This window comes from Lepisosteus oculatus, chromosome 3, assembly GCF_040954835.1.
Source record: "Lepisosteus oculatus isolate fLepOcu1 chromosome 3, fLepOcu1.hap2, whole genome shotgun sequence".
Taxonomy (NCBI): domain Eukaryota; kingdom Metazoa; phylum Chordata; class Actinopteri; order Semionotiformes; family Lepisosteidae; genus Lepisosteus; species Lepisosteus oculatus.
Genome location: NC_090698.1, coordinates 33,585,681 through 33,613,211, shown reverse-complemented (window position 1 = coordinate 33,613,211; position 27,531 = coordinate 33,585,681). Strand labels below are relative to the sequence as shown.

General features: G+C 43.1%; 1 long non-coding RNA gene across 2 annotated transcripts; it reads left to right on the top strand.

The window, feature by feature from the left end:
• The first annotated feature begins 10,950 nt into the window (after window positions 1-10,950).
• On the top strand, window positions 10,951-17,309 carry LOC107075556 (uncharacterized). 2 transcript variants are annotated; one of them, XR_001477070.2, is made up of 4 exons: window positions 10,951-11,098; window positions 15,670-15,837; window positions 16,152-16,430; window positions 16,864-17,309. It is a non-coding gene; the product is annotated as an uncharacterized lncRNA (long non-coding RNA). The 2 variants fall into 2 exon arrangements; XR_001477073.2 differs by having other exon boundaries at window positions 10,951-11,112.
• Window positions 17,310-27,531: the final 10,222 nt, after the last annotated feature.

Sequence of the window (27,531 nt, the reverse complement as noted above, 5' to 3'; positions counted from 1 at the left end):
TTCGGCACCAGTCTGCAAGTTGTTTTATCTCCTCCCTGTAAGCAGTCTTATTGTTGTCAGTGATAATAATAATAATAATAATAATAATAAACTTTATTTTATATAGCGCCTTTAAAGGTGGCTTCTCAAAGCGCTTTACAGGATGACAATAACAATAAATAAGAAGACTACAACAATAAATAAGAAAATTTCACAAGACAGGACACAAATTATAATTACAACAATACAACAATAACAATAGAGGAGACCGTGGAAGATGGTATTAAGAAGAGCAGAGGGGTGAAGAATGGAACCAGTTAAGTAAAGGCTTTTCTGAAAAGGAGGGTTTTGAGTCTGGATTTGAAGGAGTTTAGAGAAGGTGACTCTCTAATATCCTTGGGCAAGGAGTTCCAGAGCTTGGGGGCATAGCAGGAGAAGGCCCTGTCGCCCATACAATGTAGACGGGCTTGGGAGACAGTAAGGAGGGCAGAATTTGAAGAGCGGAGGTTGCGAGGTGGGGAGTAGGGCGATAAAAGTTCAGACAGGTATTGAGGTGCCAAGCCATGTAAAGCCTTGTAGGTGAGCATGAGGATTTTAAAGTCTACGCGGAATTTGACCGGAAGCCAGTGCAAGGACTCCAGGATAGGAGTAATGTGAACACTTGCACTAGATCTGGTCAGGATTCTGGCTGCTGAATTTTGGACATACTGCAGCTTGTTCAGAGTAGATTTAGATACCCCAGGGAGCAGAGCATTGCAGTAGTCAATTCGAGAGAATACAAATATGTTGATCAGCTTTTCAGCCACAGTTAATGATAGCATAGGGCGTAGTCTTGCGATATTTCTAAGGTGAAAAAAAGATGTTTTGACAGTATGCTGTACATGTGGGTCGAATGTTAAGCCAGAATCGAATATAACCCCAAGGTTTTTCAATTTTGATTGGAGCTCAAGTACAGAGCCATCTACAGACAGGGTTACAGGACTGGCTTTGCGAAGTTGATGGGGGGTACCAATAAGCATGACTTCAGTCTTGTCACAGTTAAGATGAAGGAAGTTTTGAGTCATCCAAATTTTTATGTCAGAGATGCAATTAGATAGAATAGAGACAGCCACATCAGTGTCGGGTTTGGTATGGATGTATATTTGAGTATCGTCAGCGTAAAAATGAAAGCTGAGGCCGTGTGATCTTAAAAGCTGACCAAGTGGGAACATGTAAATGCTGAAGAGCAAGGGGCCCAGTATTGAGCCCTGAGGGACACCAGACTTGACAAGACCAATTTTAGACCTGTACCCATTGAGAGAGACAAAGTGACAGCGATCAGTGAGGTAAGACTTAAACCATTTGAGGGCAGTGTCAGAGACTCCAAACACAGTCTCGAGACGAGAAAGCAAGATGTTATGGTCAACAGTGTCAAAGGCAGCACTGAGATCAAGAAGGATGAGTATGGAAAGAGAACCAGAATCAGAAGCTATTAGGAGATCGTTGGTGACTTTGACTAGGGCGGTTTCTGTGCTGTGAAGTTGACGGAAGCCAGATTGGAGGGGTTCGAAAAGGTTGTTTGTCATGAGGTGGTTATGTAACTGAAGTGTGACAGCACGTTCTAGAATTTTTGAGAGAAAGGGTAAGTTGGAGATGGGGCGAAAGTTGTTAAGATTGTCGAGAGCCATGTTAGGCTTCTTTGGCACTGGGGTAATAGCAGCAGTTTTGAGGACCGTTGGTACAATGCCGGTGCTCAAGGATTCATGTATTATACTGTCAGGATTGGCAACCTCACCTCCAACACGCTCACCCTTAACACCGGTGCCCCCCAAGGCTGTGTGCTCAGCCCACTGCTTTACTCCCTGTTCACCCACGACTGTGGTATCGTCAGCATACTTGATGATGGTGTTTGTGCTAATCTTGGCAGTACAGTCATGGGTGAACAGGGAGTAAAGCAGTGGGCTGAGCACACAGCCTTGGGGGGCACCGGTGTTAAGGGTGAGCGTGTTGGAGGTGAGGTTGCCAATCCTGACAGTCTGGGGTCTGCTGGTGAGGAGGTCTAGGATCCAGCTACAGAGGGTGGTATCTAAACCTAGAGCCCTGAGTTTGGTAGAAAGTTGTATGGGTATGATGGTGTGAAATGCTGAGCTAAAGTCAATGAGTAGCATTCTTGTATAGGTGTTCCTTTTATTCAGGTGGGTTAGTGTGGTGTGTAAAGTTATAGAACTTGCATCCTCTGTGGAGTGGTTTGTGCGATAGGCAAACTGGAGAGGATCAAGTGTTTTTGGAATGCTGGCTTTAATGTGTGGAGCAGTTTTTCAAAGCACTTCATTATGATGTGGATGAGTGCAATAGAGCGGTAGTCGTTCAGGCATGTGGGTGCTGATTTTTTTTGGTACTGGCACAATGGTGGTCATCTTGAAGCAGCTGGGTACAGTAGCCTGGGCCAAGGACAGGTTGAAAATGTCAGTACAGACATCAGCTGTCTGCCAGGCACATGTTCTGAGTACCAGGCCAGGGATACCATCAGGTCCAGCAGCTTTTCGTGTGTTCACTCTACTTAGTGATTTCCACACATCTAGCTTGGATAGTGTGGGGGGTGGGGTGGCAGGGGAGTCAGTGTTAAGGTGTTAAGCTTGTTTGGAAGAGAGGGGTCAGTAGTGCTTACAGGGCTTGTTTTGATCTTGTAGCTTATGATCGTATTTATGTCTTGCCACATACGTCGTGGGTTAGCGTTGGTGTTTTAGTGGTGTTCTATTGGTGATTTGTACTGTTTCTTGGCAGATTTTATGCCAGCTCTTAATTTTTTCCTTGCCACTCTCAATTCTTCCTCATTGGATGATTTGAAGGCTGCATCACGGGCTTTGAGCAGGTAGCGGATCTCGGTGTTCATCCAAGGTTTTTGATTTGGGAGTTTGCGTATCTTTTTAACGCTCGCCACATCGTCAGCACATTTGCTGATGTAGCTGGTGACTGATGATGCATACATGTCAATAGTGGTGTGGGATCCATAGGAGGCTGCATCTTTGAACACACTCCAGTCTGTGTGCTCAAAACAGTCCTGAAGCATTGATTCTGCCTCTTTGGTCTATGTTTTTACAGTTATACTGTAACTGAAGCCTTGGTGCATTTGAGAAGTCGTCCGTAGGCTGGGAGTAGGAACAGGGAGATGTGGTCAGATTGTCCAAGAGGGGGGTGAGGTACTGCTTTGTAAGCGCTGGATACATTAGTATAAACATGGTCTAATGTGTTGTTTCCTCTGGTGGGGCAGTCAACGTGTTGGTGGTAGCTAGGCAGGACTGATTTCAGATTTCCTTGATTAACATCACCTGCAATAATAAAAACACCATCAGGGTGTGCTGATTCTTGTTTACTAATAGCTTTGGATAGCATTTTGACTGCTTCCTTAGCATTAGCGTTAGGAGGTATGTATACAGCGGTAATAATGACTGACATTAATTCCCTTGATAAATAGAATATTTTACCATAAAATATTCTAAATCGGGTGAGCAGTGGATCGCAATTTCTGTAGCATCTCTGCACCATGCTTGGCTGACATACTGTAAATACACAGACCTCCTCCTTTATTTTTACCAGCAGCTGTTCTGTCCAACTGGAGAGTTAAAAAATCATCCAGCTGAATGGCGGAGTATGTTGCTGTGAAGCCATGTTTCCGTAAACACGAGTGCAGCAGTCTTTTATTTCCTGTCGAGTAGTGAGCCTGAGTTTTATTTAGTCCAGTTTGTTGTCAAGGGACCGTACATTAGCGAGGAGAAGGCTGGGTACTGGTGGTCTGTTCCACTGCGTTTCTGTTTGCGCTCGCACCGCTTGCGAGCTCCCGGCGGTCACGGTCAAGCGGCTCCGCGGTTTCCGGGTTTGCGGTGTAGAGGACGGACGAGCTGATGTAATCCAGGTCAAGCGAACTAAAGGAAAAATTCTTGCAGTTGTTTCTGATGTCCAGTAATGTAAGCTTCAGTGTTTTGAGTAAATAACGTGACATATAATATAAAAATAACGAACAAAATGCACCATTGTTTGAGAGCTAATTAAGCTGCTGCATCCGTGCGTTCCCTTGTCCTTTGTCCTACGTGAACTCGAAAATGCTACATTGGTGTCAGAGCGGGCAGGATGGACAACCCGTGGCAGACGCTAAGGGACTCTGTCAATTGCCAGCGAACCCAGGGGCAGCGAACACCCAGAGTCTGAGCAACTCCTGGATACAACAAGTGGCCACAGCCCTTACAAGGGCTACCCAGTAGTGGTCCTGCCGGTGGAACTGGGGCGACTGTCAGCTACTCCTGTCCAGCGGAAGCCCCAGAGAGGAGATGCCCTCCCCGCCGGAGCCGGCCAGCTGTTCCCACACCTGCCGGCGCGGGTACGACCTGGTCGCTATGACAGGGAAGCGCCTTGAGAGACATACGAGGAGCAGTTCCAGCTCGTGGCCCAGACGAATGGCTGGAGCTGGGCAGAGATGGCCAGCGGCGGCACTTGAAGGAGAGGCCCACCAGGTGCTCCTGGATGTCCCGGAGAAGGAACGAGGCGACTACGTGGCACAGGCAGCAGCTTTCCGGCTCTGCTTCAGCGTAGAGGAGGCGCCGGACCTGATGAGGGAGAGGCTGGCCGTGCAGTGGCGCCAACCGAGATGGCTTTCCAGGCCTTTCTCAAGGCCTTCTCACCCGAGGAGCTGCGGCACCATGTACAGCTCGCTGGAGCAGGCCTTGGCCCTTGCTACGTGGGCTGAGGCCGTGCTCAGGGTGGCTGGAAGCACCAGCAGACGGAGTCTGCCCTGCCGGCTGACTGAGGTTGGCGACAGAGGAGTCCAGTGAGGGAGTAGAGGAGCCAGCCTGCGCAGCGAGCCCTGCAGAACAGCCCCGCAAGCTGTTTTGCCGACGCTGCGGGAAGAGGAGACACCAGGCCCAGGACTGCCGGGCCCTGGAGCCTCGCACTCCGAGTTCAGCGTCGGGAAAGTTACCTTATATCCTGGATACCAATGCAAGTGACTTGGGGGTGGGCGGGGTATTGGCGCAGGAGGGGCCAAATGGGGAGTGGGTGGTCGCCTGCTACAGTCGGGCTTTGAGTAAGGCTGAACGGAACTACTGCGTGACCCGTCGTGAGCTGCTGGCAGCGATGGCAGCAGTCCGCCACTTCAGGCCGTTCCTGTTCAGGACCTGGTTCCGGTTGCGGACCGACCATGCGTCCCTCACCTGGCTGCTCCACTTTAATGAGCCGGAAGGGCAGATGGCACGATGGATAGAGGTCCTGCAGGAGTACGACTTCACTGTCGTCCCTGTGAGGCCTCGGACTGCCTGTCGGACCTGGTGCAGCAACAGGCGACTGATTCTGATGTGGGGCCGGTGCTCCTCTGGAAGGCAGTAGGAGTGCGCCTGCGCGGGAGGAGATCGTCCCACACCCAAAGTCCGTCGAGGCCCTCTGCTCCCTGTGGAAGGCCTTGGAGGTAAGGGACGAGGTGCTGCGCCGGGGGTGGTGGGTAATCTTGAGTGGCAAGATCAGGTGGCAGTTAGTGGTGCCACAGTCGCTCCACGGGGCTGCGCTCTGAGCGGTGCACACCCAGCCGGGTGTGGGGCATTTCTGGCTGTAAGAAAACCCTGCGGCGTCTCTGAGGCCGCTTTTATTGGGGTCTCTGCCACCGGAACGTGGAGGGGTACTGCAGAAAATATGTGGTGTGCATGGCACAGAAGGGTCCTCCCGAGCGCTCTCGGGCCCCCCTCCAACAACACCAGATGGTGGCTCCCATGGAGCGGGTGGGGGTGGATGTTTTGGGCCTGTTTCCATGCATTTACCGCTACATCCTGGTGGCAATGGACTATTTCACGAAGTGGCCGGAGGCCTATGCCCTCCCAGACGGGGTCGCTCATGCAGGGCCGGAAAATGCGAACCCCGGTGGACCTGGTCTTTGGCCTGCAGCCAGGAGACGAGTCGGCACCTCCGGCTGGACTGGACTACGAGTGGGACCTGCGGCAGTGGATGCTGCGAGTGCACAGCTTTGCCCGGTCCAACCTGCCATCATGGGAGAGGCCCGCTGAGGTCCTCGGAATGGTGGGCAAGGTCTGCTACTGGGTCCGGTTGCGAACACGGGGGAGAGTGGTGGTCCTGCACCGAGACTGTCTGGCACCCTACCGGGTCCGAGAGGAGGAGCCCCGCGGGGAGGCTCCGGAGGAGCAGCCAGGGCTAGAGCCTGCCGACAATGGGGCGTCCGCGGGTCGCCAGCTGCTACCACGGTGCAACGGCCGCTCAAGCAGGGTTTCACAGCCTTTAGCTGATTATGAGTACAGCCTGAGGGGGGTGTTCGACGTCGGCGGGACGCCAGACGCTTCAGGTGGGGGCAGTGTAGCGCCCTTGCCCGGTGGTGAGGAGGAAGCGCACCTAGGCACTCAGGGTAACACGAAGCAGGCTGGGAGTTGTAGCTGGGGGGAGTCTGAGGGTCAGCACGGTCACCAGCAGCTGACCCTGCTTATGTAAATAGTGTTATATTAGTTTAAGTGTCCTGTGTAGCTTTGTAAGTGTGTAGTCATCTGTTAACGAGTTACCACCCCAAAACTGTGTACGTGTTCCGTCGGTCCCCTTATGTGTGTGTAAATCCTGTGTTGGTTTCGGTTTTGATTTGAGAATAAAAGCAGTCGCTTGTTTCGATATCTCGTCTCCACTTGTTCTTTGTCCTGCATGAACTCGAAAACGCTACAATATATAGAAATGTTTATATTATGTTATCTATATTATATATAATGTTATATATTTACGACTATTTTACAATTGAAGCCAGGGCCGGCGCAACCCATACTTGGGCTCGGGTGGGCTCGGGTGCAAGTACTTTTGTATAAAAAATCTTCTCCGGCTTCCTTCTGCCTGAATTGAGCAGAATTCAAACGGGCTAAAATACTGAACTTGATACTTAGTAACAAGCTTTTTAAAAGTTTATTAAGTTTTGATCAATTTCAGTTTGCTAAACGAGCATTCAGCACTGGCGACAGCAACTGGAATTGTTGGTAACTTGACATGTTATCACTGTGTCTGGAATAGCGGATTTCATATCTTTATTGACCAAATACCGCAGTATTGTTGACTTCATCTGGGGCGCAGATGAGACAGAAACTTTAATTCAGTTGCCAAATCTCCGCCGTCTCCTAAAACAAGGCGAGTTCGTTGCAACTTCAGTAGAATTATCTCCGGTATTTTTAATGTCAAACAAAATGCCAGAAAGACGGCTGAATTCGCTCAAGAAAGAAAAACGTCCTTCTGTCTCACTGATGACAGTGTCCAGTAAGCAACTGATAAAGTCCACTTTTAAACTTTTCCTCTCTAAGGGTCTTTTATGTTCTCTGCGTTTCTCGCAGCCTGGGTTACATATCTGGATCGCTTTCATGTTGCACATTAACGAAGATAGCTTAGTTAAGTTAGTAAACTTGTCTCTTACTCAGTCTTGCTGGGGGAACAGGTCGCGTTACCCAATTCTACATATTTTGGAATGAACGCGCCAATGACCAATTACAAATCACGAGCACAGCCGTGTTTTCCTAGATCATTGTGTTTTAATTTTAAATATGCCAGACTAATATTGCTATTGGAAAATACACAGCGTTCCCCGCCCCAGACATACTTTACGAACCCTCGTTCGTTTATTTTACGGATGGTCTTTTTCTAAAACAAAAACCTAATTTTAATGACGTTAGCAACGCGTCCCCTTAGATCTGGGCCCGGGTGCAATTGCACTCATTGCACTCCCCCCCCGTAGCACCGGCGCTGATTAAAACAATCATTTCACGCCCCCTGCAGTACCTCCCGCGGCCCACAGGTTGAAACCACTGCTTTAGAAGATCTTATTATGACAGCAGGGACGGAAGGGCAACAACAACAACAACAACAACAATAATAATAATTGCTTACACTTATATAGCGCTTTTCTGGACACTCCACTCAAAGCGCTTTACAGGTAATGGGGATCCCCTCCACCAACTATTCAATTTAAGCCTTTGGAAGTTTCTTTGGGCTGCGGCTTTTTTGATAAAGCGTGCAAACCTAATCGTACTAGCTTGGACTGTCAAAGTTTTCGGATTCATCAACTGATTTTGAGGCTTCTACGACATAGGATAAGGTGGATGCTTTTACTTATATACAGGAGAGTGCGGCTTCGTTTTCAATAAAGAATGGACTTTTAGTCATTGTGTATAATTCATTTTTTAAGAACAGGAAGTCTTCAAGAGTAAATTACGACTGTGTTTTGCTAGCTCTGCTGGTTTCTGATACTCACTGTACCCAGTTGGGTGATGTGGTCTTAAGTGTCATATCAAGTTAGTTGTATTAAAATTACTGCCCAATAATGTTCACCTCTGCTTATAGACTTTCCTTCATGGCATATTGTTGATTTAATACAGTACATTGCTCTTTACCAACACCTTCCAATTCCAATTGCAGTTCTCAGTGGAATGTGTTCTGGGAATCTGAATCACAATAGTTTGTGGACAAGAGCTAAATCGTTACTTCCAGACCACTGTTTAATGATAAGTGGCTTGTTGTGATCATTTAGATGACCATCAGTTTTGCGTTTATCATTTAGACTAAAAATGTTTGATTGTCTTGATAGGGTTTTTTTGGAATTAATGCCTGAGATGTTGTGGAATTTTATTTTCTTGTTCCACTCCTCCTCTTCCACAAGGGCAGGAGACTTACTCATTCTAGACAAATTCAGTCTTACTTATCACAAAATTCAGTTGTATGTGCTTTTTAAAGAGTTCCTAACCTTTCCACACATTCATTTCAAACTTTAACTCAGAAATTGATGTAGTCCGTCCATTTTTTGGTATTGCTGAAATCTGCCTATTAGTATGTCCGTCCATATGGGGATTGATGACAGAATTTTCTTTCCCCCAAAAAAGTTATGAACCAAAATAGGCATTGGGCCCTTTGTTCTCCTGTCTGTTTATATCTGCCATTGCCTTAATGTAATTTTTACATGACCAGTGAAGAAATGGAATCATTCAAATTCTATATGCATCCAAAATCAAAATCTGAGTCCTCAGGACCTGTAACAGTGGGGACACTGCTAGTGTTCAGCTGTGACACTCGACTTTTGAAATTGAAAATAGACACTGTGACAAGTGTGTTACTGTATACACTACCCATGAAAATGCAGGTGTCATAAATATGAGCGACAGGTCTTCTAATCCCGTGGAATTAAGTACGAAACTGAAGATATACATGCCGACATTGTGTCTTTGACACTTTCCACTATACTGCTTTTTACAGAGTTCACGTGTTCACTAGCTTGCATCATAACATGACTTTAACTGCCCCTAACTAAAGTACGCCTTAATTCATGGTCCTGTGCAGTCCCATTGACAGTTTTCCCACACCTTTTGAGATAGCTTTCCATAGTGTCCCCATTGAAAATATTTAGTCATGCTCTGAGCAACACTATGGAGTGTTAACTTTTAATTGAAAAAGGTAGTGTGTTATGCCTCTTTTCTTGATCTCTAATGGCTTTTAAAAGTTGCCCAATGCACTTTGAGTGCTATGGGCACAGCCTATGTGGTGGGACAGGACTGCATACAATTGCCTCTTAAAACAATGTTTGTTTCTTGGCCAAATCCGATTGAACAATTCCCTGTGTTACATCCCAAAAAGCTGTGCTGCTGCACGTCAAGTCATGCCACAATCAAACACCTGATTCAGTTTAACATACCACCTTTAATGGTGGAGGTAGTATAATTTGAATAAATCCTTTCACATATTTGCTAGTTTTATCTCCACTTTCAGGTGTCTGTTTCAAAAATTGAACTGCAGCTGGTTTGTCACTATCAAGTAGCTTATTGGCTTGATGTTCAGATTTAATTTTTCTCAGACTGGATGTGCTGCACCCAACCCCAGATGTAATTTGCACGTTTCCTAGCAACTCATTATATAATTTATACACCCTGACATTTATCCTTTCCTCTCCTAATTTCTGTCTTTCATGTTAACTAGATGGTATTGCTTTTAAAGTCTCGCAAGGATTCTCTGTCAGCCCTCTGTAAACTACCTGAAAAGGTAGATTTTGCAGGGTTTCAGGGGTGATAACAAAATTCATTTTACAGGACTTATGACCACAGTACCCATGTATTTTCAGATACAGTGGTTCCTAGAACATCTTCTAATACAGTTGTTAAACCTGTGTGACAAACATTATGATCCAATATTGATTTGTCTGATTGATTTTTGCTCCATGTACAGTATACTTCCTGAAGTACCTTCCCTTGAGATGCTGCACTAAGGCAGCTGGGAAAGGGAAAAGTGTGATTTTGTTTGTAATGTGGTTCTGAAAAACTTCAACTCGTTTTTTTCTGATAAAATTATCTCTGCAAAGTTTCCTGGGTTATTATAGCTGGTTTTGGAAAATTACCACTGTGCTCTCAACCTAGTGTCAGGTCCCCACTACTGTCTGGGTGCCTTATCTTGTGTGTTTTAATTTCAGTGGTGTTCTCGTAACAGCTACCACCTAGATTCATACCATCAACATCACTCCTGCTGACATCCATACTGTGCATTTTCCTTTCAGAAGTAATAATATGAGGAACAGTTTCCTTGGGTGACGGATGCACTACATGCAATACTAATGCTGGGCGATAATTCGATAACGATATCGCGATATAATTTTCCTCGAAATAATTTTAACAAAAGTTCGATAAATGTTCGGTACATATTGTAACGCTTACGGCCGACAAGCACTGTGTGTAAGAGCCGGCGTACCAGAGCGGGTGACGTCACCGCCCTTCCCTGTGATAGCAGGACCACAGCTACTGGGCTGTGGAGAGATCTCTCTTTAGCTCACGGGGCTAGGTCGCTGCAGAGAGACGCGGAAGTCCCGGGTTCGAGCCTCCAGTCGGGATGGGGCCGACCAGATGCGGCAAGGGCGCCCGCCTGAGCCCCCGTTGCGTTACAATATGCTTTCCGCATGATATGCGCATGCGCACAAAATACTGCGCGAGTGAGCGAGCGTGTTGCAGACCGGGCAGCTAACGTAGTGTTGTTTACCCACACGGTGGTGACTGACAGGACTGTAGTTAGAGTGGAGAAATGAGCGACACTGAAGCAAATGTAGTGCTGCCAATGACCAGCTCGAAGGATGATGACATCGTCGACAGAAAAGGTAATTCAATTTCGGTAATTTGGAAATATTTTGGCTTTTTACGATCAGACATAAAACAGAGCAGTGTGCCCTGCAAACTGTGCCGCAGATCCGTGCCAGCAAAGACAGACAACACCACGAACCTATTTCACCATTTAAAACAACATCACCCGTTCGAACGCAGCAATTACGCAGAAAGTAAAAAAATTACAGTCACAAACTAGTGTTGTTAGTGGAAGGGGACCATCTATAAGCACCAGGCCAGTATTTAGTGTGACTACACAGCAACAAACCATAGTAGCATCATTTTCGAGCACCGTGCCTTACGAAACTAAAAGACATGAAGACATCACAAATGCAGTTGCATATTGCATTGCAAAAGACATGCTTCCCATTAGCACTGTCGAAAATGAGGGATTCAAGAAGCTTATCAGAGTCTTTCACCCCAGATACGAGCTACCTGGTCGGAAACATTTTGCACTGACTGCACTTCCCTGGCTGTATGCAGAGTGTAGGGAGATTGTAGAGCGGCAGCTGCAAACAGTGACATTCTTCGCCACTACTTCTGATATGATCCTTTAAAGCACTTAAACTTTGCAGTCTGTCTGAGCCATCTTCTGTGTGTGTTTTTCCACACTGCAGTATTTAATTTTTCTATTAAGATATTTATTTTGTAAATTTTACTCATGCATATTTTGACAAAAAAAAGACTTGAATACTCTCTACCTCAGATTTGTTTAATGTTTCTGCTGTTTGGCAAGTGTTTGTTGTGTTCTTAAAATAAAGAGTTGTTTAATTGACCAGTTAACTGTCTGGTTTCTTCAACTTTCACTCAGGAGAAAAAATCTGCCTTTAAACTTAGAAATAATGATTTGACATTTATCGTGATAATTATCGATATCGACTGATATGAACATTTTTATCGTGATAATGTTTTTGGCCATATTGCCCAGCCCTATGCAATACTATTTTCCACTTCTGTGTTGCCATTTAGCTTGACCTCCCTATCCTGGGAAACCATCTGTTTATTGTCTGTCTTACCACAATAAGCTCCAAAAATGAGATAATCCATCACTGTTTGAACACCAATGCTGACATGTGATACATCAATGTTACTTTTTTTTGGTTGCATCTGACTTAATGCCATGACTTTAACATCACATTTTTCTGAGCAACACAGAAACCCCACAGATTCAATATCTTTGTCATTCTGTGTAATGCCTACACAAAGTTAAACCACTCATTGCAAGCATCGCACTCCACCTTTGTTTTTTTGTTTGTTGGGTGATTTACAGATGCATTACAGTTTATGCCTTTTCAAAACATTGCCAGTCATCCACTTTGTGCCTAAGAACTGTTTTTTTATCGTACGCTTACTCTGTGTCACACCTATGGTTTTGGTCGCAATACTTTGATCTTCAGTCTCAGCATTACTTTGGTTGGGATCACGGTTGTTGTTTACACTTTTCCCTGCACCATCATTACACTGTCCCAGTCTGGGAACAGCAAGTAGTCTTATAAACCCCGGCAACTTTAGCAAAGACACTTATATGACAAAACTATGGTTATGTACTATTAGCTGAGGGTCTGTAGAGTAGATATGAGGTATTTTCGGAGAGGCAAAAATGTTTGTTTGGTCAGGAGGGGGGTGAGACCGCTCCCTGTCAATTGCTGTACGGTCCCAGTCTGGGAATGGGAGGTGCTCTATAAACCCCAGCAACTTTAGCAAAGACACCTATCTGACAAAACCATGGTGATGTTTTATTAGCTGAGGGTCTGTAGAGTAGATTTGAGGTATTTTTGAAGAAGCACAAATTGTGTTTTGTTCGGGAGGGGGGTGAGACTGCTCCCTGTCCATCACCGCACTGTCCCAGTCTGGGAATGGGAGGTGCTCTAAAATCCCAGCAGCTTTAGCAAAGACACTTATCAGACAAAACCATGGTGATGTACTATTAGCTGAGGGTCTGTGCAATAGATTCCATCTACCTTTGGGGAGGTACAAATTTTCCCCATCCAATTCTGCACTGCAGTTTTTCTAGAGGTTATCCACCCAGACCAACAATATTAATAAAGGCTTTAAACCGAATGAAGAAGGGTGATTTGCTATTGGCTGACTGTCTTATCATTGTATGTTTCACCACTTTTGATGGTGCAAAAAATGTTTTTTTCCCTGGTTATAGTTTAAAAAAACGGATTGAATTTAAATATAATAAAGGATTTGATTTACAGTAATTACAAATTTCAGATACAGCTCCTTTAAAAGCTTACATCTTAAAACCTTTTTCATTGAACAGAAAAAAACATTTTCTATGAAAAAAATAGCAATGACAATTTTTACAGTAGTATAAATGGAAAAAAGCTGCTGTAAAATTTATAAAACCTTCTAATAATCTTAGATTTGTCAAACTTGGAGATTAGTGGAGGTGATTTAAAATTAAAAAAGGACCCTCTCAAATTTGGCAGAATGTTCAAGGAATTACAGTTAACCACGAAGAAATAACAAAGCAGGTGTTTCAGCTGCTTGTCACTTCACTTAATATTGCTATACTCCTCATACGCTACTGTGGTAGCTGAAGGGCTTGTATTTTGATTGAAATTTGGCTATTTACATACACTTCCTGATCATTCCTGTCATTTAGTGTAGCTTGCTTCACGCTACTCATGGAAGTAGTGTTAGTGGGGCCAGCAGGGGGCGCTCATCCTGCGGTCCATGTGGGTCCTAATGCCCCGTATAGTGACAGGGACACTACACTGTAAAAAGGTGCCGTCTTTCGGATGAGATGTGAAACCAAGGTCCGGATTGTCTGTGGTCATTAAAAATCCCAGGGCATTTCTCGAAAAGAGTAGGGGTGTTACCTGTCCTGGCCAAGTTTCCCATTGGCCCTTACCAATCATAGCCTCCTTATAATCCCCATCTATGAATTGGCTTCATCACTCTATTCTCTTCCCCACTGATAGCTGATGTGTGGTGAGCGTTCTGGCGCACTATGGCTGCCATTGCATCATCCAGGTGGATGCTGCACGTTGGTCGTGGTGGAGGGGAGTCCCCATTACCTGTAAAGCGCTTTGAGTGGAGTGTTCAGAAAAGTGCTATAAAAGTGCAATTATTATTATTATTTCAATCAGTTTGTTTAAAAACTAATATATTATCCAGTGCAACACATTTTATTTCATCTCAAATACACATGCATTTCTTTTATATATACAGAAAACATGGCCCCAGGAGACAGATATACACATCATAAATACAGACTAGTTTATCACGTTGTGCAAATTCTTCTGTCAGTATGGCCGAGAGATGTGGACCAATGTCCAAGAAAGGTTCCCACACTGTTACAGTCCCAGCATCCCACCAACAGAGGGTACCTCAACCTCTAGGACTTACTTCTTCTGGACAGCAGAGGCGCAGATTAGCCAAACAGCAGTAGTCAACCCCTGCTCGCTTAGTGTTCCTTTATCACCATGCCTCCTCTCCCTAAACCTATTTAAACCATGCTCTTCGTTTAGGTGGTACTCAGTATTGTTAAAACATTTTGATCTTAGGATCTTACCTGTGCTGGGTACTCCCTGGACTTCTGGTTTTTGGCCTGTTTTCTGATCTTGGTTCTTGGTTTGTATCTCTGGTGCTTGATTTCTAATCTTATTTTTGGTTCTGGACTTTCACTCGCCTCTTGACCCTGGCCTTGGATTTCCCTTACTACGTGGATAAGGATATTTGTGATCTCGAAACCAGCAAAGGGTCCTTCCTTGTTTTGTTAAACTGTGGGCCAGTTTATAACACATTATAAAAGGCATCTAAGTTTTGAATGTACAGGTTGAGAATCCCTTATCCCAAATTCCTGGGACCAAAAGTGTTGCGGATTTAGGATTTTTTTGGATTTCAGAATATTTTTATATTTGCATCTTTAAAATGGGACAGCTTGGGGATGTGACCCAAGTTTAACCACGATATCCGTTTACATTTCATAATATAGCTTATACATATACCCTGAATGTAGTTTTATATACATTTTTAATAATTTTTTTAAACATAATACCATCAGAAAGGTAAGATATCAGTCTCCACCTACGATGTCATGTTTTGATTAAAAGGTTACAGTACACGCCATTTGTATTTTATTTTTTTACTATACAGGTATTAAGTTTTATGTAAGGTATTAAAACAAAGCATCAAATATGATTACAGGTAAATAAATTGAAAACTGAAAAAAGTCAGCATTTTATTTTTAAAGTAATGTACAAGTACAGGTAATTTCCCAGTGCCTCTAGCTCTTGTCTCTGTGTCTGTAACATATGGGGACACAGTTGCTCTGCCCTGTGATGGGAGCTCCTACAGTGGCATTACTGAAGACCAGATTTATGTCGACTGGCAGACTGCAGGCTGCCGTGTGCTGGAGTTTCACAGTGGACGAATCTACACTAGCCCTGGGTTCGGAAATAGAGAAGAGTTGTCCAGAGAGAGGATCAGACATGGAGATTACTCCCTGATCCTTTATAATGCTATTCTTCAGGGCAGAGAAAGGGAATTGTGAGACAAGACCATGTGACTTGACTGGTATTGCTGACTGATCACTTTTCAATTTCTTTTGTAGGTCACAAGGAGAATACCAGTCTCTCCTGCGGGGAGACACTCAGTGTTCCTCTGCACACACAGCAGGATGTAGAACTGTGGTTTAGACCTGACCAAGGAGACTCTCGCTGGCTGTGACTTACATAGTGCAGGACTCCGAGAGGAAACACTGTTCATGTCAGTGTGGGAGGTGAGGTGTGGGTCTTAAGTGTATAACTTGATACAGTAGTTTCTTTCATGAGTATCAATATCTGATGTTTGGTTTAGTAGGAGTAGTTAAATGTGATTAGGCATTTATTATGTAACATTAAGGATGTTATGTGCTTTTAAAGTATTTGAATATATTTTATTTGACTTGGTCAGAAAACAAATACCATGTTGTATTGCAAAACGTTGCTTCAGTTTTAAGACTTTAATATGATAAATATGGTATCCTCTCAATGAACACTCAATAGATGATTAATTGCTGTGTGCATCATTCTTACCCTTTAGCTTTATTTTCAGCTCGATCAGATGTCCTCACCCTGCAATCCGGACATAATCTGTCTCTCCCTCTTCACACTGCTTATCCAGTGGAGGTGCTGTTTGATCTTGCAGGATCTGCTGAGTCTCACAGAGTCATACTGAGCAACGCAGGTCTCCCTGGCCCTGGGTATGAGCAGAGAGTGTCTGTGCAGGACAGCTCTCTGATACTGTGCTCTCTCACACCAGCTGATCAGGGAAACTACACAGTGAGGGACCTTCAAGGAAACCCCATCAGCACAGTTGCCCTCACTGTGAAAGGTAAGACTGTTTTTGGCACAGGAAAATTTGAGTTAAACTAGCCTCCTTGTATTATTTACTAGACGAACTGATAAACTAATAAACTGAAATGTATAAACTGTATAAAGCAAGTACTTAAAAAATTAGCACCTTGGTTCAGTTGTTTCAGTGCTGGTACATTTTCTCTTTGAAGTCTGATGCCAATCGCTCAGTTTCCAGTATGTCAGTTGGCATTTTGTATAAATGAAGTGAAAAACACACTTCTTCCAGCCCCTTTCCAGCCAGCTGTAAGATGTGATTTGAAACGGATCAGGATGTGATCCATGACCAAGTGCCGGGTATATCAGCTAGTAATCTAGAACACTTGATTTCGAAGAAACCCTTGTTCTGGGTATTTCTTTGCTGTTCTAGGTAATTTGCTTTTTACTTTATTTTCTCGTTTTTGTTTTTTCAGAGGTTATGACCACATCATGGACTCAAATTGTTGCAGTCATCACCATGGCAGTGATCATGCTTGTTGTACTCGGTGCTGTTCTCTCCACAAAATGGCTCAAGAAAAGAGATACGGTACTTTGGACAAAACATTTAAAAATCAAGGAAAGAGCTGAGCCTCAGGGTACAAGCTGAGATGTGGAACCACCCTTACACTCTCATGCCACCCAATGGTAGCTTCTTGATCCTGAATTGACATTCTCTAGGTAATAGTGCCTCTGGACCACTGGAACTGGAACTCTGCAGCTGCACATGATTTTAAACACTGCAGTTTACACTGTGTTGCATTTTCATTGGGGACAACATTTAGTACCGCTCTACATTCTAAGAATCATTGTCAGGACTTAGCTTTTTATTGCAATATCTTTTTAAACTATTTTTTTTAAATTGTAATAAAACTTAATCTCAGCCACTGTGTGTATTCTACTGGCCTTTCCATGATGGTGTTGCTGCAGAACTACAAAGAATGGGTATCATTGAAAGGACTAAGCCAGGTGTTTGCCAGGAACTACTCTGAGCAGTTAACAAAACTGTTATACCAGACACCTCAGGTACTTTCTTTGGCTCCACTGATTTCACAAAACCCAGCCTCCAACAGAGTTATCTTCAAATCTCTCACCACCATGACAACTGGAACCTCGCAGCTGTCGTCACACTCCTTGTGTCCCCTGCTACACCAGGGTGTCCTTTGGGCTGAGCTCCTCCCCCAGCTGTTTCCAGAAGGCTGCCATCTGTGTGGGAATCCCACGGGTGGTCATCTACCTTGACAACATTGCGCTCCATAGGACAATAGCTGTCAGTGATGATGAGCACTACCGTGGAGCGTTTGAGGAGTGGTGAGAAATATGTTTTTGCTGCTGTCAGGTTTGTGGGTTTTTGATTAACATTAGCCAGCCTCACCCCACTGCAGCCCAACATTGAGGCCATTTAGCACATCTGGAAACTACCACACCTGCTTAAGTCACTTTCTTCCTCTGGATGACTGCTTATTACCAGAGGTTTACCCCAATACTCAGCTACTACAGTACATCCTCACCAGGCCAGCTGCAGGTCTGGACACCTGTCTGCTCTGAAGCTGTCCTTCTCCTGAAGGATTAGCTCACCTGGCTGTCCATCATGTTGTACTTTAACTTCTCCAGCCCATGCTTTATCACCTGCGATGCCTCCTTTCCCAGGCCAAGTGACTGGGTATGGCTTCATTAACAAACACTCTGAAGCACCAAAGTGCAAAGAAAACTAATTTATTTCTTTCCTACAGTGTTTGCCAAATAGAATTCAAACCAAAGCCCACAGGAGCTCTTCACAGCCCACCTTCCCTCCCAGGCACCATCCCCCTACTGAGCTCTCCCAGTCCCTCTTAAAGGCCCTCTTTTTCCAGGGTCATCCTTCCTTAAAGAGACATGCTTGTATTTCTTGTAGTGGTGGAATCATTTTTAAACAAATAAAAAATGTATACAAATCCAAAGATAAAATGCTAACTGTTACAAACCTCATCAAAGTCTTATCAGGCCTTTAATAAACACTTAACCAGTTTAAACAAGAAAAACAGACATACATCAGTTAATTATGGATTACCTGCCAGTCAGGGGCAGATTAACGAACAGGCTAGTATAGGCTTTAGCCTAGGGGCCCTGGATTGATCAGGGGCCCCTGATTGGCCGGGGTATTTTTTTAAACTGATCTGTCTGCCCCCTTTTGTCCATAAAAATATTGAATAATTTGTGAACCGATGATTGGTTAGATGCAATAGGTTCTCAGTTCAAATGTATTTTGGCAGATTCATCAGGTGATCACTTGTGCAAGTTTACCTTAGCCAGCCTCAAAATGTGTGACAGAAAATATGATAGTGGGGCGCAAAAACAAAAAGCACAGCAGACTTTTGACTGGTTATTTCAAGTTTGCTGAGCCTGACCTTGATCCCGAGTTTACAGCTAATGTTGCAGCCAGTGCTACAACAGCCGCGGTCGAAAAGTTAGCTGCAGCTAGCTGTAGCCTGGGCTCAGTCTACATCAATCCTATCATGAGGACGAGCCAGCTCCCGCAACAGAATCAAAGCAACATGAGTCGGTGGCGTTTCAGATGGCTCTGCCTCTATCTCCACAAGACCAACGAGCCATGTCCGAACCGCCGCCATGGCTGTTGCACCTTCTGCCGTGGAGTTAATAGAGTCTGCGACAACAGTTCTTCAGGAGCTGGAACAGGCCTCAGAGCCAGACCCATTTTTTTTCTCAGCTCTATGTCTTCGGGCAGTACAGTGGCTCTGTGGCTAAAGATCTGCACCTACTGTATGACTGGAAGGTTGCTGGTTCAAATTCTTCTCTGTTGGGCCCCTGAGCAAGGCCCTTAACCCCAACTGCTCTAGGAGCGCCATATAAATGGCTGACCCTGTGCTCTGACCCCAAGCTTCTCTCCCTGTCTGTGTGTCTCATGGAGAGCAAGTTGGGGTATGTGAAAAGACAAATTCCTAATACAAGATAATTGTATATGGCCAATAAAGTGATCTTATCTTCAAGGGCGGCCTTCCAAGGTCCCCACTGAACTGGCCTCTTTCAAGGCTGAGGTGATTTTCCCTACTGGAATGACTCCAGTGTCATTCATGGGACCTGCACTGTTGTCCCCTTCTGCCCTCACAGTTACAGTGTTACAGTTTGCACAAGAGGGTTACTTGGGCATGATGTGAATGTCAAACAGTAGTGCGGGGATCTAGTGCAGTAGTGCAGAGTCATCGAAACACATTCCTTGTTAGGAATGCAAAGCATATCTCTATGGGGCCCCCTACACTGCCCCCTCTCTAGACCCTAGAATTACCAGTGGGGATCATCTGCAGCTTGACATCTGTGGGGAGCTGCACAGTGTCCTGCCCCACTAGCACTTCCTATGTCTAATACTTGAAATGGCCTGAAGTCACGATCATGGACTTCCTGAGTAGCTCCTCATCCATGGTCAGCCAGAGTCTGGATTTGACCAGCCCTCTTCAATGATTTTGTGACTGACTTTTGACTTCTCTTGGGCTGTTTGTCATTACTTGCAGCTGAGTTAAAAAAAATCTTGCAGTAGTGAGTCTTGAAAGTGGCAGTTCTGTGTTATGCTGAAAAGAAAAGAGACACAATGTTTCGGCTGTGGAGCCTTCTTCAGATGTAAGGGAGAGAGGAGAACCTGCAGTTAAATCACAGGAGAGCAAAAGCCAGGAGTGGAGAGGAGGCGGGGAGCAAGTTGGAAGTAATATCAACACTTAGGTGGTGAAATAATTTTCCTAATGAATCCCAATGGATTAGCTCAAAATCCTGGACCCTCCCCATGCTGGGAGTCAAGTACAGTATTTTATTCTAAATCCAATTGTAAAGCTCAATTTCTTGGGGAGGGCGGTGGGGAGGTGAGCACAAGCTCCGTTTATTCCGTCAGAAACCTTGTTTAATTTTTTTATTGTCTTCTGGTGTACAGCATGCACAGTCTTTCTCGTGCTGTGATCAGAATGTCAAAAATTGTTACAAAGTAACATGGTGATGCATGTTAAACAACAGAGTGGAAGGAAAAATACCAGACTTGGACCGAAGTAACAAAGACCGGGTGTTTAGCGCCTGTGGACTGGAATGGAGGTAAGTACTAAAACTCTTCAGACTTGACAGCTGTGAAGAAGCTGTGGGGAACCCTTGAACACCTTCTCAGCATCTGGTGAAGAATCAGGAACCAAGAGATACTTCCTCAGCATTACTGACACAAGATTTGAATGTTTCTACAAGCAAACCAGAGATGTTTTCAGATTCCTGGAGTTTAATCTACTGTCACAGGTGAAGGCTTTGGGCTTTTGGTTCAAAAGAGAAAGAAAAACAAGAGAGAAATATTCCTAAAAATAACAAGTAAATCTTAAATTATTTAAAAAGGGTTAGGTTGTTTTTTTTTAATTTTAATTATAAAAGCTCATAAATGTGGCTGTAGGACTGCAGATGACTGTATTTCATCGCAGGGCACACAACCACACTGAAAGGCACAAATTAACCTTGCCAGCCTGTGGCTGGGAGGTGAGAGGTGGAGCATCCACAGGAAGAAAATGTCCACATAGAAGGTACCACAAGACTCAGCATATTCCTAACTCCCCATGCCATTGCATCACCCGTGAGCTTTTTTGTAAATTTGGTTACTGTTACTGGTTACTGTTGCTATAACTGTTTTAGGCCTAGAGAGAAATGTAATTTCTTTCTAAATGCTCTTATAAGTACTATAATACATTATCACAGAAATCCTTGGAATAATGAAAACCACAGTTCCACAAACTCTAGCAAATTAATCTGATAGCCAGGTTAGAGTACACAAGATACTATTGAGCTCATCTGCTTGTCATGTACTCTGTATTGTCTTGGTAATATATCTGTGCTTTAATAACTTTAATAAGAGTTAGAGGTAAGGGTCATTTTATTAGGTTGATTAGAGTCCCATTAATAGCACTATGTGAACAAGATTTAATAGTTCTACAGGAAGGAAACTGCATTTTCATGGTACACTTAAAGCCGACAAGACAACAAGTGAAATATTTCCACAAGCCACCACACGGTGGAGTTAGAGCCTTATGACAGAGAGCATCTGAGGTTGCTTATATGGTGGAGGTGGAGTTCACAATATGTTGTGAAACATAAAAGGCAATTCATTTATGTACGGCATTTAGAATCCCTTCTTTCAACCTTCATTGCAGACATTGGGAAATAATCTATTATTATGACTTAAAATCCCTTCATCTTGAAGAGGCCTCTGAGTAGATGGTCAGATGTGCCATGTCTGTAGCCCCATCATGAGGGTACAATTCAGATGTAGTAGAAAAACCTGCACAGTATGTGATGTGATACACACATGCTAATTCTTTGCTCAAGCCTTCAGCTTTGTCTTGTTACAGGGTGCTAATTCTAAAATTCATTGTTTAAATATTGAAATTATACTAAACCTGTCATCATAACAAGTGTTGGCAAACAAATTCTTATTTAAGATGTTTACTAATCCCACTGAAATATATTGATTCAGCCCTGGCTCTCTGTTATAGTTCCTGTGCTGGTGACCAACAAGAGGCAGCTTGCAGTCAACTGTTACTCTTCTGGGTAGCCTAAATTATCTGGGTCCGGTTTATACAGTATTTTTAAATTAATGCACAGTTTTGAGTGAAACCAAATGGTATTGTAATGTAGACGTAAGTGAAATGACCTGCCCCAAGGCCAAAGAAGATTGTCAAGGCAATAAATTACAAATGGAGTTAACGAAAGTCCGGTGGGAATGACAACAACCAAGTTCAATCAGACTCGGCTGTCAATAATTAGCAATCACCCCAACGTCATTTCCTCTCCTAAAACAGTATAAATACCTATGTGATCCCCTTCTTTCTCTCGAGTACATCTTTTCCATCCCACTTCCACCCCGTCTCCACCTTTGCAGCTTCTCCTTCATCACTCTGCATGGGAGTCCTGGCCTCCTTGTCCTATGGTCAGGAGGTCAGCCATCAGCCTTTCATGACGCTTTATTCTTGGGTATTGTTATTCTTACTGAAATGCAAAAAGGACACTGGAAGAGTAAAGCTGGAGCAAAGTACCGCAAAACATTAGAGGATAAACTGTTTCAGACCTAAAGTTGTGAAAAAAATCACCTTTCATCAGGACAGTGGTCCTGAGCACTAGGCCATATCTACATTGGAATGGTTTCAGAATAAGAAACTGAATGTCATTAAGTGGCCCAGTTAAACCCTTAAGCCTCCAGAGGCCAAATAAGGGATAAGCTGCCTTCTAACGAAATAGAATGCAACCTGCAGTTAAATCTCTCTCTCCCTGCACCCTGGATGCCATAAAATAAATGGGAACCTATCTCCCTATTTTAGAAATGCACCTAAAGCAAGAAAGACATCTTTAACCAAGGTATCCTACTCAGGAAACTCAAGTTCCCTAAAAACACAGAAAAACAGGCTTTCTCTTTAGTAAGGTCCAAATATAGTACTTGGCTCCAGTCAAGTTTTGTTTGGATGATCATAAAGTAGGGGCTCTCGTCTGGTGCAAGCTTCAAGTCCCAACTCCTCTGGACTCTTCTCTCTTTCTTCCCTGCTTCTTGTTCTTTCTTCTCTTCTTGTTTTTGTTGTCTCCTTTGTTCTTAATGTCATCTTACATTGTGTGTTTCTGTGCTATTCATTGACAATCATTAACCCACAACATACATAGATATACAAAGGTAAATGTTATGGTTGTTTCTGCTCAAGGGAGACCTCAGCAAACATCCTATCTGCTTTGAAGCTAGAAGTGTTTTAATCTGCCAAGTGTCACAAACTTTATCTAAAATCTAAGAGACACTGCTCAGTCACCTAAAACTGTAATGATATTATATATTTTTATTATTATAAATTTAAAGTAAATATTTTTTTTAATTCAAGTAAAAATATTATTTCTCTTGGTAAGTACAAACTTTACCCTTTTGCAGAAATTAAAATACATTGGACTGGACTGTATTGTTCAATGTTTAATTCAGGAGATATGAGAACAGAGATGATTCACAGGTCTGTGTAAACATACAGTACTTTCATACCTTGGCCATGAGGACTAGATAGAGGAAACCCCCTGTGGAAAATGAGCTGAGGTAGTGAACGGGGAGGACAAGGGGAAGGGATTTAGCATGGCAAACTGTCAGCAAGGAAATCCTTTTTCCTGCTTCTATGCTCAAAGAGGAACCTAAGCCTGTATTGTGAGCAGGGGATTTCTTTAAATATTGTATGAATAAGCACTAAATATCTCAGATACATGCTGACTTTAGTTTCTTTTTTGTCATTGGAAATGCATTAAAAACAGATACAGATTAATTACCAAAAACATATTATTACAGCTCACGTACCACACAGAAATGCATGAAGTACTCCACACGTTGCATTTCTTACCGATGGCTGGGTTCAGGGTTGTCTCCTGATCCCACAATTAATAATATTACTTTCTATCTAAACTTCTACCCAAAGCAACTTAACCATTCTTGTTTTTATATCTAACATTTTTCCATGTTTGGTTTTTCTGGGACAATAAAGCTTCAAGCCTGATATTTGACCCCACAGCTCTCCTGTCTGCAAGGCATTAACCTCACCACAACTGAAATAATAATAATAATAATAATAATAATAATAATAATAATAATAACACTTTATTCACCTTTTAAAATTTCTTGCATTAGGAATTATCTTTTTACATACCCCAGCTTGCTCTCCATGAGACACACAGATAGGGAGAGAGCTTGGTGTCAGAGCACAGGGTCTGCCATTGTATGGTGCCCCTGGAGCAGTTGGGGTTAAGGGCCTTGCTCAGGAGCCCAACAGAGTAGGATTCCTCCACCAGCTGCAGGATTTGAACCAGCAACCTTCTAGCCACAGGTACCCTTAAATGAAAGTTAGTTTTATGTGTCTCCTTCGATTTATAGTGGTAATATAAAATTAATTTCAAGGCTTATGAGGACAGCTGGAAAACCTAATTATGCTGTCCAAAAGCACATAGAAAACAATTTTCATTTAGAAAAGAAAATTATCAAAGAAATGTATGCAAATCTGTACAGAGATTTCCTTTAAAACTCCTACATTCCCTAAGACTGCAAGTTACATTAAAAACAACTGCACCCTTAATATTTGAATAAAATAGGGGTGTTGGCAGTTTGTGGCCATAAAGCATGTTGAGGGGTCATCTTGAATCTTGAATCTTGAATCTTGTTCTGTCTTTTATTCAAAAATACATTATTGCACCCCTCAGGCATCTTTTGGAAATGAGAAAATCAAGGGAAGTTACACTTTACTGTTTGACATTTCCCGTAAATGTATACAGTGTTTGTCTCTTACAAAAGCAGGAATGAAAATGAGTCCTTTTATAAATCTGCTCTTTGTGTATTACATGTTAAAAGGAATTTCCTCCCTCGATGCTAAAGTGCCACACAACATTCTGATGGCACAGTTAAAACTTTAACAGTCTTGCAGTACTTTCTATCAAGGAAGGAAAAAAGCCTTGGAATTTACAGTTTTTTTAAAACTAATGTTCAGTTTCTGTATGTATGCAGGTTCTTTTTAACATTGGTTCTTTGATATAAAACTATCCTTTTATAAATATCTAATATTATTTAGAAAGAAGAACTGATATGAAACCATTGCAATATTTGTATGCAACTGCTTTATTCTTTAAATGTCTACGTAAGCTGACACTAAAGAAAGTTCTGTTTCTAGTACTGGCAGCTTTTCTAGTACTGTATGTCTCCCCATGTAGTTCAAAAAGCTACCCACAGAGGGAGCTTTGCTGTCAAAAGTTTTTGAGCAATTGGAAGTCCCCTTAATCACATTCCCAGAAAAACACATCACTTTCAATATGCAGTAGAGAACTGTATTACTGGAAGGGTGTTCAGAAAAGCTATTTAAGGTATTTATCTGATTACTGTTACTAGGGAAGTGTTTGTTTACTTGAGGAGAAATGAAACCTTATCAAAATATCTTACCTGAAAAAAATAATGTGCATGTTTGTTATCTCTGTGGCTGTTCTTGTAAATTGCATGCATGTACATTGAATTCTGAGAGAGAGAGTTAAAAGAATGTATATATGCATTCTATGTGAATAGAAGTAATACCTGCACTGTTTATTCTGTTAAGTGAAATTATTGTTAAGTTATATTTATTTTTTAATAACCTTATTAAACTTTCATTCATCCCAGCAAAAGATCATTGTGATATATCATTGTGCTTTTGACTTTACTTTTGATTGCTCCGTTTTTCTTGACACACATATGAAGGGAGAAAAACACATTGCATGGGATAAAAGCACAACCATGAGCTCAACCATTTCGGACATCTGCATTAAATTTCAGACATCAGCAAAATGGAAGCATTTTATGACCTGGGCATGATCAAATCTAACAATCTGAATTTAATAAAAGCAACTGTAGCACACACACTGTCCACACAAACAGGCCTTCAAGGACAGCTAAGAAGACAACCCTTGTATTTCAATGAATACTGTACAGTGCCTTGCGAAAGTATTCGGCCCCCTTGAACTTTTCAACCTTTTGCCACATTTCAGGCTTCAAACATAAAGATATAAATTTTTTATTTTATGTGAAGAATCACCAACAAGTGGGACACAATTGTGAAGTGGAACGAAATCTATTGGATTTTTGAAACTTTTTTAACTAATAAAAAAATGAAAAGTGGGGCGTGCAAAATTATTCGGCCCCCTTGCGTTAATACTTTGTAGAGCCACCTTTTGCTGCGATTACAGCTGCAAGTCGCTTGGGGTATGTCTCTATCAGTTTTGCACATCGAGAGACTGAAATTCTTGCCCATTCTTCCTTGCAAAACAGCTCGAGCTCAGTGAGGTTGGATGGAGAGCGTTTGTGAACAGCAGTTTTCAGCTCTTTCCACAGATTCTCGATTGGATTCAGGTCTGGACTTTGACTTGGCCATTCAAACACCTGGATACGTTTATTTGTGAACCATTCCTTTGTAGATTTTGCTGTATGTTTGGGATCATTGTCTTGTTGGAAGATAAATCTCCGTCCCAGTTTCAGGTCTTTTGCAGACTCCAACAGGTTTTCATCCAGAATGGTCCTGTATTTGGCTGCATCCATCTTCCCCACAATTTTAACCATCTTCCCTGTCCCTGCTGAAGAAAAGCAGGCCCAAACCATGATGCTGCCACCACCATGTTTGACAGTGGGGATGGTGTGTTGAGGGTGATGAGCCGTGTTGCTTTTACGCCAAACATATCGTTTTGCATTGTGGCCAAAAAGTTCGATTTTGGTTTCATCTGACCAGAGCACCTTCTTCCACATGTTTGGGGTGTCTCCCAGGTGGCTTGTGGCAAACTTTAGACGAGACTTTTTATGGATATCTTTGAGAAATGGCTTTCTTCTTGCCACTCTTCCATAAAGGCCAGATTTGTGCAGTGTAAGACTGATTGTTGTCCTATGGACAGACTCTCCCACCTCAGCTGTAGTTCTCTGCAGTTCATCCAGAGTGATCATGGGCCTCTTGGCTGCATCTCTGATCAGTCTTCTCCTTGTCTGAGCTGAAAGTTTAGAGGGACGGCCAGGTCTTGGTAGATTTGCAGTGGTCTGATACTCCTTCCATTTCAAGATGATCGCTTGCACAGTGCTCCTTGGGATGTTTGAAGCTTGGGAAATCTTTTTGTATCCAAATCCGGCTTTAAACTTCTCCACAACAGTATTACGGACCTGCCTGGTGTGTTCCTTGGTCTTCATGATGCTCTCTGCGCTTTCAACAGAACCTTGAGACTATCACAGAGCAGGTGCATTTATACAGAGACTTGATTACACACAGGTGGATTCTATTTATCACCATCAGTCATTTAGGACAACATTGGATCATTCAGAGATCCTCGCTGAACTTCTGGAGTGAGTTTGCTGCACTGAAAGTAAAGGGGCCGAATAATTTTGCACGCCCCACTTTTCATTTTTTTATTAGTTAAAAAAGTTTCAAAAATCCAATAGATTTCGTTCCACTTCACAATTGTGTCCCACTTGTTGGTGATTCTTCACATAAAATAAAAAATGTATATCTTTATGTTTGAAGCCTGAAATGTGGCAAAAGGTTGAAAAGTTCAAGGGGGCCGAATACTTTCGCAAGGCACTGTATGTAATC